This window comes from Lynx rufus, unplaced genomic scaffold (genome assembly GCF_022079265.1).
Source record: "Lynx rufus isolate CCGP_SWC_20201006 ecotype Redwood Valley unplaced genomic scaffold, mLynRuf1.p SCAF_8, whole genome shotgun sequence".
NCBI classification, from domain to species: domain Eukaryota; kingdom Metazoa; phylum Chordata; class Mammalia; order Carnivora; family Felidae; genus Lynx; species Lynx rufus.
The window spans coordinates 41,456,859-41,478,038 of record NW_025814896.1 but is presented as its reverse complement, the minus strand read 5'-3'; the positions used below and the strand labels follow the sequence as shown (position 1 = coordinate 41,478,038).

The 21,180-nt window shown below is 37.4% G+C and overlaps 1 protein-coding gene across 1 annotated transcript in view; it reads right to left on the bottom strand.

The window, feature by feature from the left end:
• MACROD2 (mono-ADP ribosylhydrolase 2) overlaps positions 1–21,180 on the bottom strand; it is a 2,039,958-nt gene that overhangs the window by 73,351 nt on the left and 1,945,427 nt on the right. The gene's annotated exons all lie outside the window — the stretch shown is intronic.

Sequence of the window (21,180 nt, the reverse complement as noted above, 5' to 3'; positions counted from 1 at the left end):
ATTTCCAGATATGACCCTGGTGGGGGAAAAATCAGGTGACATCTGGTATTACAGGAAATGGGGTGTATAGAGGCATTTGTATGATGAAGGCAATGTTTTGCCTCATAAACTGAGAAAAATGTGTTAAAACAAAATACTGCAAAATGTGATTTTATGAGGACCTTGGGAAGTATACTAAGGATTAACTCAAAGTGTGTTTTTTTTTTTTTTAATTTCTAGGAAGAAATAATAAGATAATGTATTTTAATCCACTAGTATTTTACACTAAATTTAACTGTGAGTTCTAGAAATTATTATAATTGTTTTTTTCTAATGTAATGGCTGACTATATTAGTCTGCTTGGGCTGCCATAACAAAATACCACAGACTGAGTGGCTTAAACAACAGATTTTTTTTTTTTTTTTCATAGCTCTGGAAGCTAGAAGTCCAAGATCAAGGTACTGGCTCATTTAGTTTCAGGTGGTGGTGCTCTTCCCGGTTTGCAGAAGTCTGCCTTCTTGCTGTGTCCTCACACAAATCAGTGTGTATGCAGAAGGAAAGACAGAAATTGAGATCTCTCTTTCTCTTCTTAATAAGGCCACTGCTCCCATCAGGACCTACTCTAAAGCTAATTACCTCCCAAAGACCCCACCTCCAAATACCATCACAGCAGGGGCTCTAGCTCAACATATGACATTTGTGTTTGGGGAGCATGCAAACATCGCTCCACAACACTGACATGTACATTTCGGAACATGTAGGTTTGGATGATTTAACTTTTGAATGTTGGCCATTCAAGTTGGTATCCCTGACGCACAGCAGAACAAAGTCTCAACATGGAGGTGGAGATGGAATTTTCCCTAAATGTGTGGTTCCCTTTCCCCCATTTCAATTCTCTCAAATTAATTTTCATTGATCCTTAAACTGCATCAGTCACTGTTTGGGTGAAAAAGTAGCAATGAGGGAATCTGGGGTGATATCCAGAACAATAACTGGCATTCCTGTCAGCTAATCAGAATGGACATGTCCACGGGGGCAGGGTTCTGGAGCCTGCTGCCTTGTCTGGGATGACAGGATGGTAGTGAAAATTACTTGCAAAGAGGGGAGTTTAGTCACTGTTTGCCAAACACCATGTAAATATTTTGGCAATTTTCAAGTACTTGCAGCAGTACCAGACTGTACTGGAAGATTATCAGTTCTGTGTATAGTACAGAACTATATTGATAAGTTCCCCAAAACGATAGTGAGAATAGTTTCATAACCAACAGTCTCTGATGATTTCACATTGGTGGAAAAAATGAGAAGTGGCTTTACTCTTATAGACCAAAAGACTCTACAATGTAAGGACTGAATAGTTCTCAACCACACATTTGTGATGTCATCTTATTTTGTGGCCCTACCTAATAAAGCACCACAGCAAATAGAATCAATATTAATATTGATTTAAAATAAATCAATTAAATAAATTAATATTAATTTAAAATAAAACCCCAAACCAGCAGAAGGCAGGAAATAATAAAGACTAGAGCAGAAATTAATGCTATCGAAACCAAAAAAAACAGTAGAACAGATCAATGAAACCAGAAGCTGGTTCTTTGAAAGAATTCACAAAATTGATAAACCACTAGCCAGTTTGATTAAGAAGAAAAAGGAAAGGACCCAAATAAATAAAATCAAGAATGAAAGAGGAGAGATCACGAGCAACATAACAGAAATAAAAACAATAATAAGAGAATATTATGAGCAATTATATGCCAATAAAATGGGTAATCTGGAAGATATGGACAAATTCCTAGAAACATATACACTACCAAAAGTGAAACAGGAATAAATAGAAAATTTTAACAGACCCATAACCAGTAAGGAAATCGATTAGTAATCAAAAATCTGCCAACAAAACAAGAGTCCAGGGCCAGGTGGCTTTCCAGGGGAATTCTACCAAACATTTAAGGAAGAGCTAACACTTATTCTCTAGAAACTGTTCCAAAAAATAGAAATGGAAGGGAAACTTCCAAACTCTTTCTATGAAGCCAGCATTACCTTAATTCCAAAACCAGACAGAGACCCCACTAAAAAGGAGAACTATAGACCAATTTCCCTGATGGACATGGATGTAAAAATCCTCAACAAGATATTAGCCAACCAGATCCAACAATACATTAAAAAAAATTATTCACCACGACCAAGTGGGATTTATACCTGGCATGCAGGGCTGGTTCAATATCCACAAAACAATTAACGTGATTCATCACATCAATAAAAGAAAGGACAAGAACCATATGATCCTCTCAATAGACACAGAGAAAGAATTTGACGAAATACAACATCATTTCTTGATAAAAACCCTCAAGAAAGTAGGGATAGAAGGATCATAGCTTGAGATCATAAAAGCCATATATGAATGACCCAACACTAATATCATCCTCAATGGGGATGATAGCTTTCCCCCTAAGGTCAGGAACAAGACAAAGATGTCCACTCTCACCACTGTTATTCAACATAGTATTGGAAGTCTTAGCCTCTGCAATCAGACAACATAAAGAAATAAAAGGCATCCAAATCGGCCAGGAGGAGGTCAAACTTTCACTCTTCGCAGATGACATGATACTCGATATGGAAAACCCAAAAGATTCCGCCAAAAAACTGCTAGAATTGATTCATGAATTCAGCAAAGTTGCAGGATATAAATTCAATGCACAAAAATCGCTTGTATTCCTATACATGAACAATGAAGTGACAGAAAGAGAAATCAAGGAATTGATCCCATTTACAGTTGCACAAAAAAACATAAAATACCTAGGAATAAATCTAACCAAATAGGTGAAAAATGTATACACTGAAAAATATAGAAAGCTTATGAAAGAAATTGAAGAAGACAAAAAAAAAATGGAAAAAGATTCCATGCTCCTGGATAGGAAGAACAAATATTGTTAAAATGTCAATACTACCCAAAGCAATCTACATATTCCATGCAATCCCCATCAAAGTAACACCAGCATTCTTCACAGAACTACAACAAATAATCCTAAAATTTGGAACCAAAAAAGACCCCGAATAGCCAAAGCGATCTTGAAAAAGAAAACCAAACCAGGAGGCATCACAATCCCAGACTTCAAGCTATACTACAAAGCTGTAATCATCAAAACAGTATTGTACTGGCACAAGAACAGACACTCAGATCAATGGAACAAAATAGAGAGCCCAGAAATGGACCCACACACATATGGACAACTAATCTTTGACAAAGCAGGAAAGAATATCCAATGGAATAAAGACAGTCTCTTCAGCAAGTGGTGCTGGGAAAACTGGACAGCGACATGCAGAAGAATGAACCTGGACCACTTTCTTACACCATACACAAAAATAAACTGAAAATGGATGAAAGACCTCAATGTAAGACAGGAAGCCATCAAAATCCTCGAGGAGAAAGCAGGAAAAAACCTCCTTGATCTTGCCCTCACAAGTTCTTACTCAACACGTCTCTGGAGGCAAGGGAAACAAAAGCAAAAATGAACTACTGGGACCTCATCAAAATAAAAAGCTTCTGCACAGCAAAGGAAACAATCAGCAAAACTAAAAGGCAGCTGACAGAATGGGAGAAGACATTTGCAAATGACATATCAGATAAAGGGTTAGTATCCAAAATCTATAAAGAACTTATCAAACTCAACACCCCAAAAAACAAATAATCCAGTGAAGAAATGGGCAAAAGACATGAATACATGAATAGACACTTCTCTAAGGAAGACATCCAGATGGCCAACCGACACATGAAAAAATGCTCAACATCACTCATCATCAGGGAAATACAAATCAAAACCACAATGAGATACCACCTTACACCTGTCAGAATGGCTAACATTAACAACCCAGGCAACAACAGATGTTGGCGAGGATGCAGAGAAAGAGGATCTCTTTTGCATTGTTGGTGGCAATGCAAGCTGGTGCAACCACTCTGGAAAACAGTATGGAAGTTCCTCAAAAAACTGAAAATAGAACTACCCTACTACCCAGCAATTGCACTACTAGGCATTTATCCACGGGATACAGGTGTGCTGTTTCGAAGGGACACATGCACCCCAATGTTTATAGCAGCAATAGCCAAAGTATGGAAAGAGCCCAAATGTCCATTGATGGATGAATGAATGCAGAAGAGGTGGTATATATATACAATGGAGTATTACTCAGCAATCAAAAAGAATGAAATCTTGCCATTTGCAACTACGTGGATGGAACTGGAGGGTATTATGCTAAGTGAAATTAGTCAGTCATAGAAAGGCAAACACCATATGACTTCACTCATATGAGGACTTTAAGAGACAAAACAGGTGAACATAAGGGAAGGGAAATAAAAATAATATAAAAAAAGGGAGGGGGACAAAACAGAAGAGACTCATAAAATATGGAGAACAAACTGAGGGTTGCTGGAGGGGTTGTGGGAGGGGGGATGGGTTAAATGGGTAAGGGGTACTAAGGAATCTACTCCTGAAATCATTGTTTCACTATATGCTAACTAATTTGGATGAAAATTTTAAAAAATAAAAAAATAAAATTAAAAAAAAGAGTTAAAAAATTACTCTTTTAAAAAAAGTCGTGTTCAGAGTTTTTGAGGAAAAAAAATACCCTGGAATTCTTAACTTTTCACTGAAGATAAATATACATAAAGAAAAGTGCAAATTTCATGTAGTATACAGCATGATGGATTATCACAAATTGAACACTCTTGTATAACTAGCACCAGCTCAAGAAACAGGACACATCATGTCTTGGCAGCTCTGCTCATCATCCTTTTCAGCCACTACCCTCCCTCTGAAAATCACCACTCTGACTTCCAACAGCATTTATCAGTTGTCCCTGTTTTCAGACTTTAGATAAATGGAATGGTACACAGTACATGCTCTTCTCTGGTTTCTTTCGCTTGACATTCTGCTGGTGAAATTCATTCATATGGTTCCTAGGGAAAATGAAGTTTAATTGCACTATGAAGGCTGGCCAAGTCAATGGATCCTGCGGTGAATCTTATTGGAAGAGTAAAAATAATGTTTTTTTCTCTTTGCAAACATCAAACATTCACTGCTTCCCCATACTTTGCCATCAACTTATCATTTCCTAACTACAGTGGTTCTTAAGTATTAGTGTGCACTGGGATCTCCTGGAAGGATTTTTAACATGCAGCCTGTGGGGGCCCCTCCCTCCAGAGTGTCTGATGGTGTAGGTCTGGGGTGAGGCCTGAGAGACTGCATTTCTAACAACTTCCTAGGTGATGCTGATTCTGCTGCTCCAGGGACCACTCTTTAAGTACCACTGCTGGAATATATTGAATTTGTTAACCAAAGCCCAATCTGTGTGCATTTCTTCTCTGCATCTAAGTCAACTTGCATTTAGAGTAGGATTTTTTTTTTTGTAATTAGTATCCTCATATGGATTGCCCACAGATTCTCCATTGAAGGGAGAGCAGCATCTCATTTGCGGTGGGGAAGCACGGTTCTATGAGCGGCTGGATCTGTGTGAACCATATCAACACATGAAAATGACAGAGCCATTTCAGAGCATCTCCTTTTCAACATTGGGTATATTGGATCTTACTGCTAAAAATCTGAAACTCCTTGCAGCTTTACATGTAGCCAGAAAAATAAATCTGCCTAAGTGTTAAGAAAGGCCCAGGTCATATCATTGCTGCTTGTATCGAATCCTGTAAGCAAGAGCTCCTAAGGAATAAAGTTGCAAGACTAAAAGTGATAAAACATCACTACCACATGTTTCTTCTCAAGCTAATTCTACATACTGTCCAATACATTAGCCACTAGCCACATGTGGCCAGTAAGTCCTTGCAATGTGGCAAGTCTGAATGACACGTTACATAAGTGCAAAATATGCACTTGACTCTTACAGACTCAGTACAAAAAAAGAATGTAAAATACATCAATATTTTTTATATTGTATTCATGATGAAATTATTATATTTTGGATATGTTTGTTAAATAAAATATTTTATTAAAACAATTTTCACCTTTTCCTTTTTTCTTCCTTAATGTGGCTATTAGAAAATTTAAAATTATATATGTGGTTCTCATTTGTGTCTCATATTTATCTCTAGGGGACAGTGCTGTTCTAGAGAACTTAGTATAAGCCTGAGTTATACAAACAATTAAAGACATATTTATTTGAAAGCCAGAGTTATGAAGATGGGAAATTGTAGCTTGCCAAAGGATGGTCCATCAAAAACTAGAAAATCTACTTGGGCTTATAGAAAAACACCTGCAAATGCTAATAGAGATAGCTGGGGAGAAGAGTCTAATTAGGTATAATCAGAGAGGATGCTCTGAGAAGGAATTAGAGGAAGAAAGAGAATGAAGAATGTACGACAACCACCACACTAAAAAACTATTTATGCCCCAATGATATCTAATAGTTGAAAATGTTTGCTTTATATTGATTTGACCCAAACTTCTTAGCCTGACATTCAGGGTTCTCCATAATGAGGGCTCAAACTTAGCAACAAATTAAAGAGTGGAGCTAAGGGGATCTATTCATGGCACCTAAAATAGGTGGTCTGATGTCCTACTTCCACCCTTTCGTGGATGCTCTTCTTCTCAATGAGAATAACTTCTTTCCAGTTAATTATTTTTGTGTATCTTTTAGATCCCAGTTCAAATGTCATATTATTTACCTGTATTTCACAGATAATCCCAGGGCTTCTCCTTCAATATGTTTCAGTGTAATCCTTCCTTGGTGCTTGTCTTGTTTTGTCTGTTTTGTTAGCTGTCTCACATGCTAGCTATGTGGCCTTAGACCACTTAACTTACTGCACTATGCTTTACTTCCCTTGTCTGTAAAGTGGGATAATGACTGAATTTATATCACGGTAAGAGTGGAATGAGTGAAAACATGTAAAGTTCTTTGAATAGAATCTGGTGTATGACAAGGATTAGATAAGTATTAGCTGCTACTATTATTGTTGATGTTCATATTGGCTACGTAACTCACACGTGCACATCTCCTTTTCCTATCTAGATTGTAAATATCTTAAAGGGCAAGAATCATATTTTCTTCTTTATATCACAAGTCTTACAAAGTTAAAAACCCAGTAAACATCTGTTGATGGCCATAAAAACACCCATGCATTTTAATTGGTGCTTTCTATAGGCCAGATTGTGTTCTAATCAGGGATAAAATGATAAACAACATAGACATTGTCCTTTCCTCCAGGAAATTTAAGTTATAGTGGAGGGAGATGGACAAAGGGTGAATGTGCAGAAGATAAAGAGGTTTACATAGTTACAGACAGCAATAAGTGTTATGAAGTAATAAACAAGGGGCTGGGATAAAGCTTTAGTGGAGGAGGGTTCCAACTAAAAAGATGATGAGGGAAGGCCATGATGAGCATGAACTACAGCGAGGGGAGAGAAGGTTTTGTGAGGTAAGAATGGAGGGACAAGTAGAGTTTATAATGGTGCACCTTACAGGTTACAGTTAGGTGTTTGTGCTTTACTTTGAGGGAAACATGAAAGTATTATAGGAATTCAAGAAACAGTGGGCTGTAAACTCTTTATTTTGTTTTGTCAAGTATGGCAGTAGGCCTTAGGAGCTGTCACCTTTTACTTGACTTATGAAATGAGATCATATTCAAGAACAATATATTAATATGGCCATGAGTTTTTGACCTATATAAGGTTAGCTGACTCATCTAGGGTTCAAGCATATACACTTGACCTTAGACTCATTAAAACCAGCTGTCTGTATAACACGACTATGTGCAATCCAAGGCCAAATATAATAAGATATATGCCAGTAGGAAAACCAATAAGCAAATATATGAACCAGAGTTCCATTTGAGCCTCTATTGTGATACCTGCTCATGTATTAGCTTATATAAAAACCCTGTTGTTCATGACAGATATCGTTTTTCAGGGAACCACTTTAAATATGATTCTGGAATAAGGAAGGATATAAAGAATGAAAACATTATAAAAATTATAGAGGGAGTCTGCTGTGAAACAGCATGCAAAAACTCAAACATATTATCATTTAGATCTAGGCATTACTGACTTTAAAATATAGCAGACAACTTAAAACATACTATTGTCCTTGAAAACAGAAATGAGGGAAAAAAAAACAAGTATTTACCACTCACTTTTTCCCTGTGGAATGAGCTGATATCCCATAAAGGCTTAATAGTGCGTGTGTGTTGTTCTTAATACAGAGTAGACTTATGGGATAAGGAGAGGAAAAAAAAAACCCACGGAAATGGGTTTATTTATTTATTTTTTCAAAAAGCCTCAAGTTCAAGTGTATTCTTTTGTCTTCAACGCTTGTGTTGCCCTGGGCTAGTTACTTATCCTGAATCTTGGTTGCCTCGTTTGTAAAATAGGGTAAATAAAACAAAAATAGTAACGATGATAAGAATTAATAATAATACCACTCATCTCTGGGAGATACTGGGTAGCTATTGAACAAATCTGTTGCCCTTGTCTTGGTCACATAAGAAGGAAAAACTTGCAGGGATGAGGAATATCTCTCTTGCAGCCAGGTGGGGCCATGCGACTGAGTTCTGGCCAACAGAAAGTGGACAGAAGTGGTACATGCCACTTTTAGGCCTGGCCATAAAAAAACCCTGCTGTGTAATCCTTTCTCTCTTCTACTTATTTGCCAACTGGATACAAAGACTCAGGACAACTTTGGGGGCCACAGGCTGGAGCTCACAAGCCTCCATCAGCTTGAGTCCTTAATGACACAATGGAACTCAGCCTCCCACTGTGGATTTTATGCACATGAGAAAATAAATTTCTCTCATGTCAGTTTGACATTGGTGTTACAGCAGCTAGTGTTACCTAACTCATAGTCCATCTGAAAGAGTTACTGAAAGAATTAAGTGAGGTTATATTTGGGCACTATATTTTTCTGATTGCCATTATTATTCAAATCTAACTAGTTAGGATCTGTGTACAAAGCTCTTAGGACACACAATTTCTTTATAAATATGAAAGGATTTTCAAAATAAAGAAGAAATTAGCAAAGATGATATGGCATGACAAAAGATATTTTGAGAGTGAAGGAGAGGAATATAATTATTATTTTTTACATCTCAGCTCCATTTTTTTCCTCTTGAAAAAACTAGCAGAGAACTTGTGGAAACAATAGTCCAAGCTAGTTTCCCATGGGGTGACAGCTTATGCTCAGGAAGAAGGTTTTTTTTCCTGTTATTATTTTCCTCTCACAAATCATATTATGTGGTCTGATAAGAAGATAAGATCTTTGCAGTTAGAATTGTACTTAAAAATCCAGGGCATATGGTCACCTTATGGACCACAAGCAAATTCCCGATTTCTTTACATTTGATGAAAAAGGGAGACTGTGGGGTAGGAAGTATGGTTCAAAGAGGGGACCCATTAAGTAGGAGGAGGGGAAAGGCATTAAAGATGGAAGAACTGGCGTTTCACGGAATAAAGCAGGAACAGAGTCTGATGTGTGCTCTTAGCTCAACCTTGGGAGAAGTGCTAGGGAAGGATTTGGGAGGGGCTCTGACCATGGAAGAAGAGCGTTGTCAGGAAGAGGAAGGCATATGTGTGCAAAGGTTTGCTTGCGTACCTTCTGCTCATGCAGGTTGGTGTTTACTTTCCTGTTGTTTATCTTCCTGCAGTTGAAAAGATGGATTGAGAGAAACCCAGTGCCTGGTGCTGACAGTGGTCTTAAGTCCTTAATTGTCTACTCTGAGGAAGAGGTCAACAGAAATGTGTGTCTTACTACATAGTTAGGATACAGTGATTGAGGGAATATTTAGAATTGATTCTGCTTCAAAATGTGGCTGGCATTGAAAACATTTATGGATGGGTTAGGTAAACTGAAGGAATTGAATGGCCTTTGAAACATGCCTTTTGAAAGACTTAGATGAGTCTGCCAGTATAACAGAAGCATCCTGAATCATAGATCAAGCTAGGAGAAACGTCATCTTGTACAAATTTATTTGGGTCTCAAAACACGTTTGTGTGTACGTGTGTGTGTGCTCATGTGCGTTGTTTTGTGTATGCATATGTGTATGTGACTGCTGCTGTCCCTTCTGCCGGTCTTTCCACTTTAATTTGACATATCTAGTGCAAAATATCAGGGCAAATTTCTAAACGAAATAGGAAGACAAACTTTTCATTAAATGCCAACAATGCTTGTTAGGAAACCTGGTCTTTGTGCCTGATTAAAAAAAAGCCTTTCCAGTCTTCACCACTAGCTAGCCAATTATTCCTTTCTTTCTGTTAAGGAATGCAGCAGTTCTGAGACATTCTCTGTCTTCCTCTGTGACTCTCTCTGTCTCTTACAATAAATATACCCCCCGGGAACAGTGGTGGAAAGAATGGATGACAACAAATATCATCAGGAATGAGGCAGGACAACATATTTCTGCTCATGAAAATATCTATTGTCAAAATCTATGATAGGCTACATCCTTTTCTGTAACTTGGGAGAATGTTTCCCTCAGTAACACTGTACTACCACAAATGTAAGAAACTCAGACCTCATTTTTTAAAAAGTAATTTTATCATTGCTTATTTTGTATTATAATAGTGACTATGATTTATTGAAATTACAACTTTATGTTCCTTAACTCGTTTGGATAGGATGTGGAATTGTTTCCCAAACTGGGTTTTGTAAGATTTAAAATATCCTACATAAAAAAGAAAGTAAGAAGCAAAGATTTGTTTAGTAAGATTTGGTCAGTTACCATGGGAAATGCCATCAGTTTCCACCTCACCTGAGCCTCTCAGTGCATGTGAGCAGGTTGAAGGCTCTGAGAAATCTGTAGAAACTGCTCAACTTTGTCTCACCTTGCAGTTTCGAAAATTTTTTGACTGTGGAACTTTTTTTTTATAAAAAATGCTTATTAACATCCTGATCAATGCTATAAAATTTTAAACATGGGAATATCTGAGCAAGAGCCCCATGATGTTGCTTAGGAATGTGAACTGAATTCTTTTATATAACCTTTCTCTGGTGTCTTTGCTCATTTAGAATATGATCATGTGTCATTCTACATGAATCATTGTCAGGACCTCTGTTTTTCAGTGAAGTCATATCTTACGTAGTGGCCAAAGTACATATCTTCAAAATCAACTCTGGAAATCTTTTAAAACTCCTTTAAAGTACAGTATTCAGTTTTTAATTCAAATATTAATGTATATTTCTTTTCACTCCAAAAATTTTTTTTTTTCTATACCATGCCATTTATCCTTCTGAAGCTTCCTTGGGAAATGGGTAAGGACATAAAATGAACCCAGAAGATTCCATGTTTACTGCTAAGCTCTGTATTTTTATTGTATGTATTGTATTATACTAGGATATAATTAGGCACAAAATTCTCATGAAATCATACACCAGGCCACTTCATGACCACTGGAAAATATTGCTTTTCTCCATATAATACTAAAACTAAAAATTAGTTTCTGTCACTGAAAATATGTTTTCATTGAGTATGAGAAGGGAGCTGTGCTTTGTTTTCTTTTTTTTTTTTTTTAGTTTATTTTGTTACTTTCTCTGAGGTACTTTGAGGTATACTTTAAGGTGAGCTCAGTATTTTTTTATTCTTTAATAAATACAAATTTATTCCAATTATCTAAACTGAAAAAAAACAAAAATGAAACAATTCACCCATTTTTCCCACTCACCATCCCCCGCCTTTGGCAACCATTCTGTTCTTTGTATCTGTGAGTTTGGTATACCTTGGAGATATTGTGGGTTCAGTTCCAGACCACTGCAATCAAGTGAATACTGCAATAAAGCAAGTCAAATGAAGCTTTTGGTTTCCCAGTGCATATGAAAGTTATGTTTATACCACACTGTAGTTTATTTAAGTGTGCAATAGCATTATATCTAAAAAAACAATGTATGTACCTTAATTAAAAAATACTTTATTGCTAAAAAAAAAAAAAAGAAAAAAAAAAGCTAATAATCACCTGAGCTTTCAGTGAGTCATAATCTTGTTGGTGAAGGGTCCTGCCTCAATGCCTCAACCCCGGCCAAGGCTGCTGACTAGTCAGGGTGGTGGTGGCTGAAGGCTGATGGTGAAATTTACCACATGTATTGGCTCTTCCTTCCACAAACTATTTCTCTGTCACATATCTCATTTTACACATGGTAGACCTTTCAAAACTGGAGTCAATCCTCTCAACTCTACCTTTTTCAACTAAGTCTATGTGAAATTCTAAATCCTTGTCATTTCAACAATCTTCACAGCATCTTCACTCGGAGTAGATTCCAACTCAAAAAGTGATTCTTTGCTTATCTACGGGAAGTGACTCCTCATCCATTAAAGTTTTCGCATGAGATTGGCGCCATTAGGCACGTCTTTCTGATTCTAGTTCTCTTGTTCTTTCCACCACATCTGCAGTTACCGTTTTCCACTGGGGAGTTCTGAACCCCCTCCGAGTCATCCATGAGGGCTGGGATCACCTTCTCCAGATTTTGGTATGTCGACCTCATAATGTAACACCATCATACCTCATTTTACAGAGGAGGAACTGAGGCACAGCCTAAGAAAGTTACTTAAAGTCACACAGCAGTGGTGATGTGAATCCAGAAGAGGCTCGTAAAGGCTGCATGACTTACACCACAGAGCGCAAAATTAGGCCTGTGCACCTGAAAATAGATCACAGGGATGCTCGTACTAATTTACACCTATTTGGACTTAAACTTAGGTCCAACATTGTGTATTGGACGAAGGGGTTGCAACTCCACTCAGATAATCTCTATATCCTAATCTGATGATTTTGTTTCCAAGCCTCGCTCACCAGATCTTTAGAAATGTGTCCGAAGAGATCGTATAACTAAACTTACGGTTACAGATCTGTAATTATGGCCACACTTGATTTGTAAGGAAAAATAATATATTGTATGAAAATGTAATTGTAAAGCAACTGCTGCTTTACTTCCAATTGTCACTTAGGAACATTTTAAACTGTGGTATATGAATATACTTTGAATACCAAGAAGAAGATAAATGGTTTTATCTACTTTTTTACCTGTTTAAACCAATGTAAAACATATTTTATCAAAACATTTGAAAAGCTTATTGTAAAATCTTTATCATAAATTAAGCATAAACAACCAACTTCAACCATAGCAAGTAATCTATATACATTAACCATTTAGAAGAAGCCTATTTTGTTTTCTTATAGGGTAGGAATGTCCAACGTGAACAAATAGGGAACAAATAGGGACAGTGAGCAAATAGGGAAGCCTCTGGCTTGAATTTCCCTTTGTGTTTTTGCAGCATGACATTTTAGGGAAACCTCATTTCTGAAATGGGAGAATTCTGAAAGGGAATTCTCTCTATGACAACCATTATAAGTGGCTCATTTTCTACGACAGGCTGTGTATCCAATAGCAAGGACCTACTAGGCACAAGTCACTGTGTTGGGCTTGGTACAGAACGGGAAAATGAAGACTTGGTAGCTGGTTTTAAGATATTTCCATTCTAGTGAGTTAGATGATGAGTCATGTATATAATATTGGTACAAGGCACAGGGTAGTTTTCAAGTTTTACAGACAAACTTACAAGAAACTGTAGAAGAGACAGTCACTATTGTATAGAAGGATATGCAATGAGGAAGGGAGAAATCAAGAAAGGTAAAAATGTGCATGTCCCTCCCCTGCATTACCTGGTATGATTATTTTCATGAAAATATGTGCTCAGATAATTGTTGATGGAAAGAAAGAAAGGTGGGAGAGAAGGGGGGTGAGGAGAAGGGGATGTTGGAGTAAGGATCCATGTAAAGGTAAGATATTAGAAATGAATCTTTGAATCTTGAATAAAACAGGTATGAAAGAACAATAGCAGAATGCTGTAGACCGGTGGTTTTGGGGAAATATCACATATGTGAGTTAGGCTACAGAGCATGGTATATGCAGGGTTTTGTGGAGGCATAGAACTAGACTATACAGAAAGATCATGAATATTATGCAAAAGGATTTGGACTTTGCATTTGGTGGGGTATATAGGAGGTTTCTATGCACACATGTCCTTGTAGGCCTAGGTCAGGGTCAAAGTTGCAATGTGTATAAAGTAGGTTGGCTCCACGCTGTTCCCTCTGCTGCCTCAATTTCATGGCCCTACTCACCTAGTATGAGTCTCACGTTTCCCATACTCTCCTTTGACTACTCTGGACCTCCCTGCATTCTACCCTCCGCTGGCAAGGGATATCTCTTGCTCCAAATACAAGATGTTGGAGACAGCATGGTGAGATGAAAAAAGCATGGGATTTGGGTTTAGGCAGACTTGGTTTCCAAATTCTGGTTCTCCCTTTTGGTCAACTAGACCAGTTACTTAAATTTTCTGAGCCTCAGTTACCCGCAAAATTGGGATAATAATACTGACCTTTTAAAAGTAACGAGATCTTACTTTACACCCATTGAACTGGCAAATATTAGAAAGAACAAAAATCACAATTGCCGATGAAAATACCAATTGTTACAGCCTTTTGGGAAAGCAGTTTGGCGGTATCCATTTAAAACACGTACTCCTCAAAGCAGAACTCACACTCTTGGAATCCTTCCCACACAAATAAAAGCACTGCTTATAAGGATATATGGGCAAGGACATTTATGTAGCATTGTTTGTATGGTAATAAAGTGGGAAGAAAGTGCTTGCTCATCATAGAAGAATGGCTGAATAAATTATAGTACTTCCAAGCTATGGGATATCACGAGTTTAAAAATGGATGAATTAGATCTACACAAAATGACTCAGAGGGATTTTCACAAAGTTTCACTGCCTGTAACAAAACAAGATTCAGAAAACTGTGTAGAATGTGATATATTTATAAAATAGACATGTATATTTAACAATGGATTAAAAACTTTGAGCCTCCTTCTGTGTATCTGGCACTCTTTGACATGTCTAAATGGATTGACTCATTTTAATGTTCCATACCCTGTGAGGGAGCTACTATTACCATTCTCAATTTCCCTATGAGGGAACTGAGGTGCAGAGAATAAATGACTTGCCCAAAGTCACACAGGTCATGGTAAGGTTGGAGTCTGGACCTCAGAAGTTAGGATCAGAGGCTAGACTCTTTATCGGTATATTTTACTCACTGAATAATTGGAAGGTGGGAAGTAAGCAAACAACAAAATGGGGGAAATCACATGAAAATCACACATTATAGGATCAAGTTATGTAAAATTTTGTGGGGATGCATGTATTTAGAAAGTGACATGTGAAAGGATGGACGGTCCTCAAAATCTGAATGGTATTTGTCTCAGGATGTTGTGATTGCTCACGTTTTAAAAATTCTATTCCTTACACTGTGTTTCATTTTTTGAAATTTTTACAATGAATATATATTATTTAAAGAATCAAAAAAGGAATAAACTCTATTCATTGTAAAAAAGACAAAGATTTTCATGCATTTCCATATATTAATTTTTTTATAGAAATGATGAACATTTACAGAGTGAAAGGATATTCCCTGTCAGTATAGAATTTAAAACTGAAAACAGAAATGACTTAAATGGGTAAGTAACTTATGAACATTCATTCATAAGAATGTACAATTAGGTGATATTAGACTGTCAGAAGACATGGAAATAATTTTACAATCTATGTTATATTTAAAAGACAGTTTCAAAATGGTATGTGTTGCAGAATATCCTAAAAAAGTCTGTCTCTATCTATCTATCTATCTATCTATCATCTACATGTCTGTGTATCATCTGCAGCAGTCTAGAAACACACTGGAAGTTTATTTATTTTTTAAATTTTTAATGTTTATTTATTTTTGAAAGACAGAGAGAGAGAGACAAAGAACGAGAAGGGGAGGAACAGAGATAGAGGGAGACACAGAATCTGAAGCAGGCTCTAGGCTCTGAGCTGTCAGCACAGAGCCCGATGCGGGGCTCAAACCCACAAACCGTGAGATCACGACCTGAGCCGAAGTCAGTTGCTTAACCTACTGAGCCACCCAGACACTCCTAAATACACTGGAGGTTTATACGCCAGCCTATTATATATGTTTATTTCTGGGATTGAGATTATGGATGATATTTTTCATTTCTTCTTTTGCTTGTATTTTTTCATATAATAAACACACATTACTATTAAAATAAGAAAATGAATGAAAGCAATAAAAATGTTTTAACCTTTTCCCTAGTAAATAACAAAAAAAATCAGGAAGTTATCCTGAGGAACTGATCATGGAGATTTATTTAAAATGTATGCACTGCATTTCCTTATTATTTATAATAGACAGAAAACTGTAAATAACAAAATAATCTAACATTAGAACGGACAACCATATGATGAAATATTATGCCTCCAATAAAAATCATGCCTTTGAGGATCTTTAAAGACACGGGAAAATATTCATGGTGCACTGTTAACTGAAAAATCAGAATGAGGACTTTTTTTTAAACAATTTAATCTTTAAAGGGAGAATGATCACAGGCTTTTTTCCCTTTTATATTTTCCTGAATTTTAAAATATCTTACAATAAATATTTATTATTCTTATAAACAGAAAAATAAATAATTGTTATGTTAAAATAGAATGAAATACTATCTTTTGGGGAGTTTATGTAAATGTTAATATCATGTAAATATCAGTTGGGAGTCAACACTAATACAGCAGTTCACCTCCTCCTACCCCCTACACACAGACACTTTTCTCTCTTGCTTATGAGTCTTAGGTTACCCTTGTGAAATGAAGAATACATTGTACATAAATGTAAAACATTGAGTACTAGAGACACTCCATACATCTTAGTTCTTTCCCCTTCACTGAGCTGCCAGAGGGCAGTGGCTTTGATTCTATACCTCAGCCTCTTAAAAATCCAAGAGTGATAACTTGGGTGTTACAGTGTATCCAGACACTCTACCAATGCAGATCCAGGACAGAGGACAGCTTTGTCCCACTTTGGTGAGTAGTGGTGAGGGCCCTTAGTTGGGGGGAAGGTAGACATCAAGGACAGGAAAAAGACTGAAAAAAATTAGACTGCAGAAGCCTGAGAAGAATTTCACGGGTGGTACAATGCTTTGTTTCTCTGTAACGATTTAGACAAGGAAGAGAAACATTGTCAGAACCATCTGGAGCCAACACCTTTTGGCCTTGGCTGGGTTTTCGGGGACCCATTGTTGGGAGAACGTATGCTCATCTCTGGCACACACCCGGATCCACTTCCTCATATATAACTGCATCCTTTCTCTTTTGTTCTCCTTTGCAGGGCTGACTCCTGCAGTAGCTTTCCTCTCATTCTACAGAAACTGCGACCTCTTGGAGGTCAGAAGCTAGATTAAGGGTTAAGAAATCCTTTGCCAGGTGACACTGCACTTCATAAACACAACAGCAATGATGTGACCTACACAGAGCTCCAAAGGAATACAAGCTCGGGTGTGCATGCACCTGAGTATTAATTGATTTTCCTTTAATATTAATGAGCATATGATTTGGTCTAGTTGACCTTCAAATTCAAATTAGGTACTGATTAAATAATAAGACAGGAGAATCGGGATGTGTTGAAACAGCACTTTTTTTCCTCCAGGGAAGTGCCTTGGCCTTGGCTGTGAGTAAGGATGAGCTATTACTGGTGTTGAGACAACTGGAACAGAGAGTTCTCTTTGAATTAAGGAGGTTGACTAGATCTTAAATAATAGAGATAATAATAATAATAAAACTGTGCAGCAGTTCCAACCAGAGCACTTGATATTCCTGGCATGAGTTTATACTGTGTTTATACTCCCGTCATCTGAATGCCTCTTTATTTTTTAGCTAACATTTGTACTCTTAGGTTTGTTTTTAAGGATTTAAAGTACGAACCACCATTAAATATTTTTACCAGTAGATGAAGGAATACCTCAGTAGATAAGTGTGTGCCTATTTTAAAAATACCTTCAGAAATCCTATGAACCTATAGATATTTTCTCAGGCCAGCTTTACCTTGGAGTTCATTTCAATTCGGTCCTGGCTGCCACATCCTTGGCATGCACCCACCCTGTGGATGAATTATTCATCAACATTCCTCCTCCTCACATCTCATCCTCCCAACTCAACTCCTGCCCACCAGGTCTGTAATGAGTTGTTGGGAACAGGTGCCTTCAGCCTGTAGTGCACAATCTAGCTCTTAATCTGCCAGCCAATCGGTTGTACCTCCTTCTGTTAGCAGCTTGCATTGTTAGCAGTTATGTGGGGTAAATGGGCAGTAAGCATCCATTCTCAGTACCCAGTGGGAAATATGTCTAGAACATTTGAGCAAAATCGCTGGCATAGAAGATACCCCAGAAGACACTTCCTCTTAAAGTTCTTCAACTGTTACATACCTGTTTTAATGTTTTAAAAACCAAATCTCCCGAACGAAGTGACATTAGACAGCTCATCTTTTGTTTGCTTGTTTTCAGTCCTTGCACTTTATAAAATTTTTTTTAATGTTTATTTATTTTTGAGAGAGAGAGAGAGAGAAAGCAGAGGAGGGGCAAAGAGACAGGGAGAGAGAGAATCCCAAGCAGGCTCCAAGCTGTTGGCACAGAGCCCGACCCAGGGCTTGAACTCACAAACTACAAGGTCATGACCTGAGCTGAAGTCAGAAGCTCAACAGATGAGCCACCCAGGTGCCCCATGGTCCTTGCACTTCAGAAGACACTAGTTTCCAGGGGAAACCAAAGTTATAAATGTAAATCCAACCAGTCAACAAGCAAAGTTGGAAATAACTGGTGCGTCTCAAAATCCTTGGGGATTATATTGGGGGGTAGGTGCCAGGAGAGAGAGAGAGAGAGAGAGAGAGAGAGAGAGCGAGCGAGAGAGAGAAGGCAAGCCCATAATATCAGTGATTACAAAACCCAAGAAAATGCTGGGTTAAGATCAGAATCTGGAAGCAAAATCAAGAGAGCAAGGGCTCCTTCAGGACCTTTGGTCAGCAAAAATGTTCTTCCACTTAAACTGGAGAGTGAAATAAGCATTTTTATAAGCGATCTTGGAACTGCAGAGCTCATAAATAGCCCAGGTGTCACCAAGAAGGAGATCTATTTCTGCATGAAAGCTAATAATGGTGAATGTTTGAAATGAATCCTCAACACCTGTGACTGCATTTTAATCTCAACCTGACCTCAGTATTGGAGAATTTCAATGGCAAATTCATTTCTTTTTCATTCTAAGCAATGTATACATCAGTCAAGATGGCAGTTCCATACACATTAGACACTTGGTCTAAGCTTTGTACCAACTGATAATCAAAAAACAGTGGTCATGTGTATATGCTATTACAGAAGGAAAAAGAAAAAATCATATATGTTCTACTTTTAATTGAAACTGGATTACATGCTAATGTGGATTTCAAAACACTTTTCCTTCCCTAAGATCAAAAGGTTAATGGATATTAACAATTTATTTCAATAAAATCCTTAGAACTTCACATTAATCTTACTAGGGAACTGCATTTGTGATATGTGACAGAATTTGTTGGAATCACACCTTTAAAAGTTTAATGTAAAAAAAAATCCTAAAAGTATTCTGAGAAATTGATCCTGGCATGTGCAATTAATGGTGTGAGATCCTAAAAGCATCAAGAAACATCACAAACTGTTTCTACAAAGGTGTAATGTCTCTAAACCAAACAGCTGAACAGGAAAAATCTCAGCTTGAAGTACTTAGATTACCTCTTGTTTCCTAAACTCTGCCATTAAACTTCATGACATTAATTTTTTTTTTTTATCACAGGCTAAACGACCGGAATGTCCAAAATTATTTGCCTAAGATGAACACCATTTTCTGTCTTTCCACTCTGACTTAGTCAGGTTTATTTCTCTCTCTAAGGTGCCCTGGGGTTTCTCAACAGAACCTATGTGTATATATACATTATTACATTTTTAGATATAGCAAATGGCTTCAAAACCAAGGATGTAAGAACACGTATCTGAGTATGTATGAAGGAAGTGCCAAGGGATTCATTTAAAGAGTGGTAATGATCCAAAAATGGACCACCGAAAATAACAGTGTGGTCTATGCTTGTTGGGCAATCCAGATCTCTCTACAAGAATGAAGAACTTACTCTCCCAGTTCATCCCAGGCTTCCAGAATTACCTCATTAGAAGACCTCTGCCTCACTCAAGGCCACACCCCTTCCCCAAGGCAGCCAGGGTCAGGTGACTTATCAAAGGAAGCTTTTACTGACCCCAGATGAGACGCCTCAAAAGGGTCATGCTATCTTCAGAATAGCTGTGGCTTCTGTTGATAATGCCTGTCAGCTCAACTTCCCTCTCTACCCAGTTCTGCTTCCTTCCTTTGCCTTTCATAGGTATGGATTCCAAGAGCTCTCCCTAATAAATGTCTATTCCCTAATCTCCATTTTAAAGTCTGTCTTCTGGGGAGCCCAACCTACACATATGCCAGGTGAAAAGTTTGAGCAATTGACATGAATTGGTATTCTGTGAGGTAGATGCTATTATTGTCTTCCTTCTGGAGAGAAGACTGAAGCACAAAGAGGTTAATTACTTGCCGTTACTTGTTAATTCCTTGAGTTACTTGTCAAAGGTTACATCAATTTTGAGACGCAGAGACAGGATTTAAGCTTCAACCATCTAACCCTAGAGTTCACAGTGTGAGCAACTACTCTTATTACACTGGACAGCTCATTTAGAAAAACCCATTTACCAGACAACATGAAATGAAATGAATGATACAAACAACTAAGTATTAAGATTGTAAAACAACTTTGATGTCTAAATTGTGATTCAACTATCAATGTCAAGTATATATATCCGTCTTCATATCACTCCAAACTGAAAAAATGCATTCAGCATATTTATCTAGAAGTTCTAAGTAGATCACACAGTGTACCAGGTGTTCATTCCATTTTTTTTCACTTTAAAAAATTATTTATTTATTTTTAACATAATTTATTGTCAAATTGGCTTCCATACAACACCCAGTGCTTATCCCAACAAGTGCCCTCCTCAATGCCCATCACCCACTTTCCCCTTTCCCCCACCTCTCATCAACCCTCAGTTTGTTCTCTGTGTTTAAGAGTCTCTTATGGTTTGCCTCCCTCCCTCTTTGTTTGTAACATTTTTTCCCCTTTCCCTCCCCCACGGTCTTCTGTTAAATTTCTCAAGATCCACATATGAGTGAAATCATATGATGTCTGTCTTTCTCTGACTGACTTATTTCACTTAGCATAATACCCTCCAGTTCCGTCCACCGTGCTGCAAATGGACAGATTTCATTCTTTC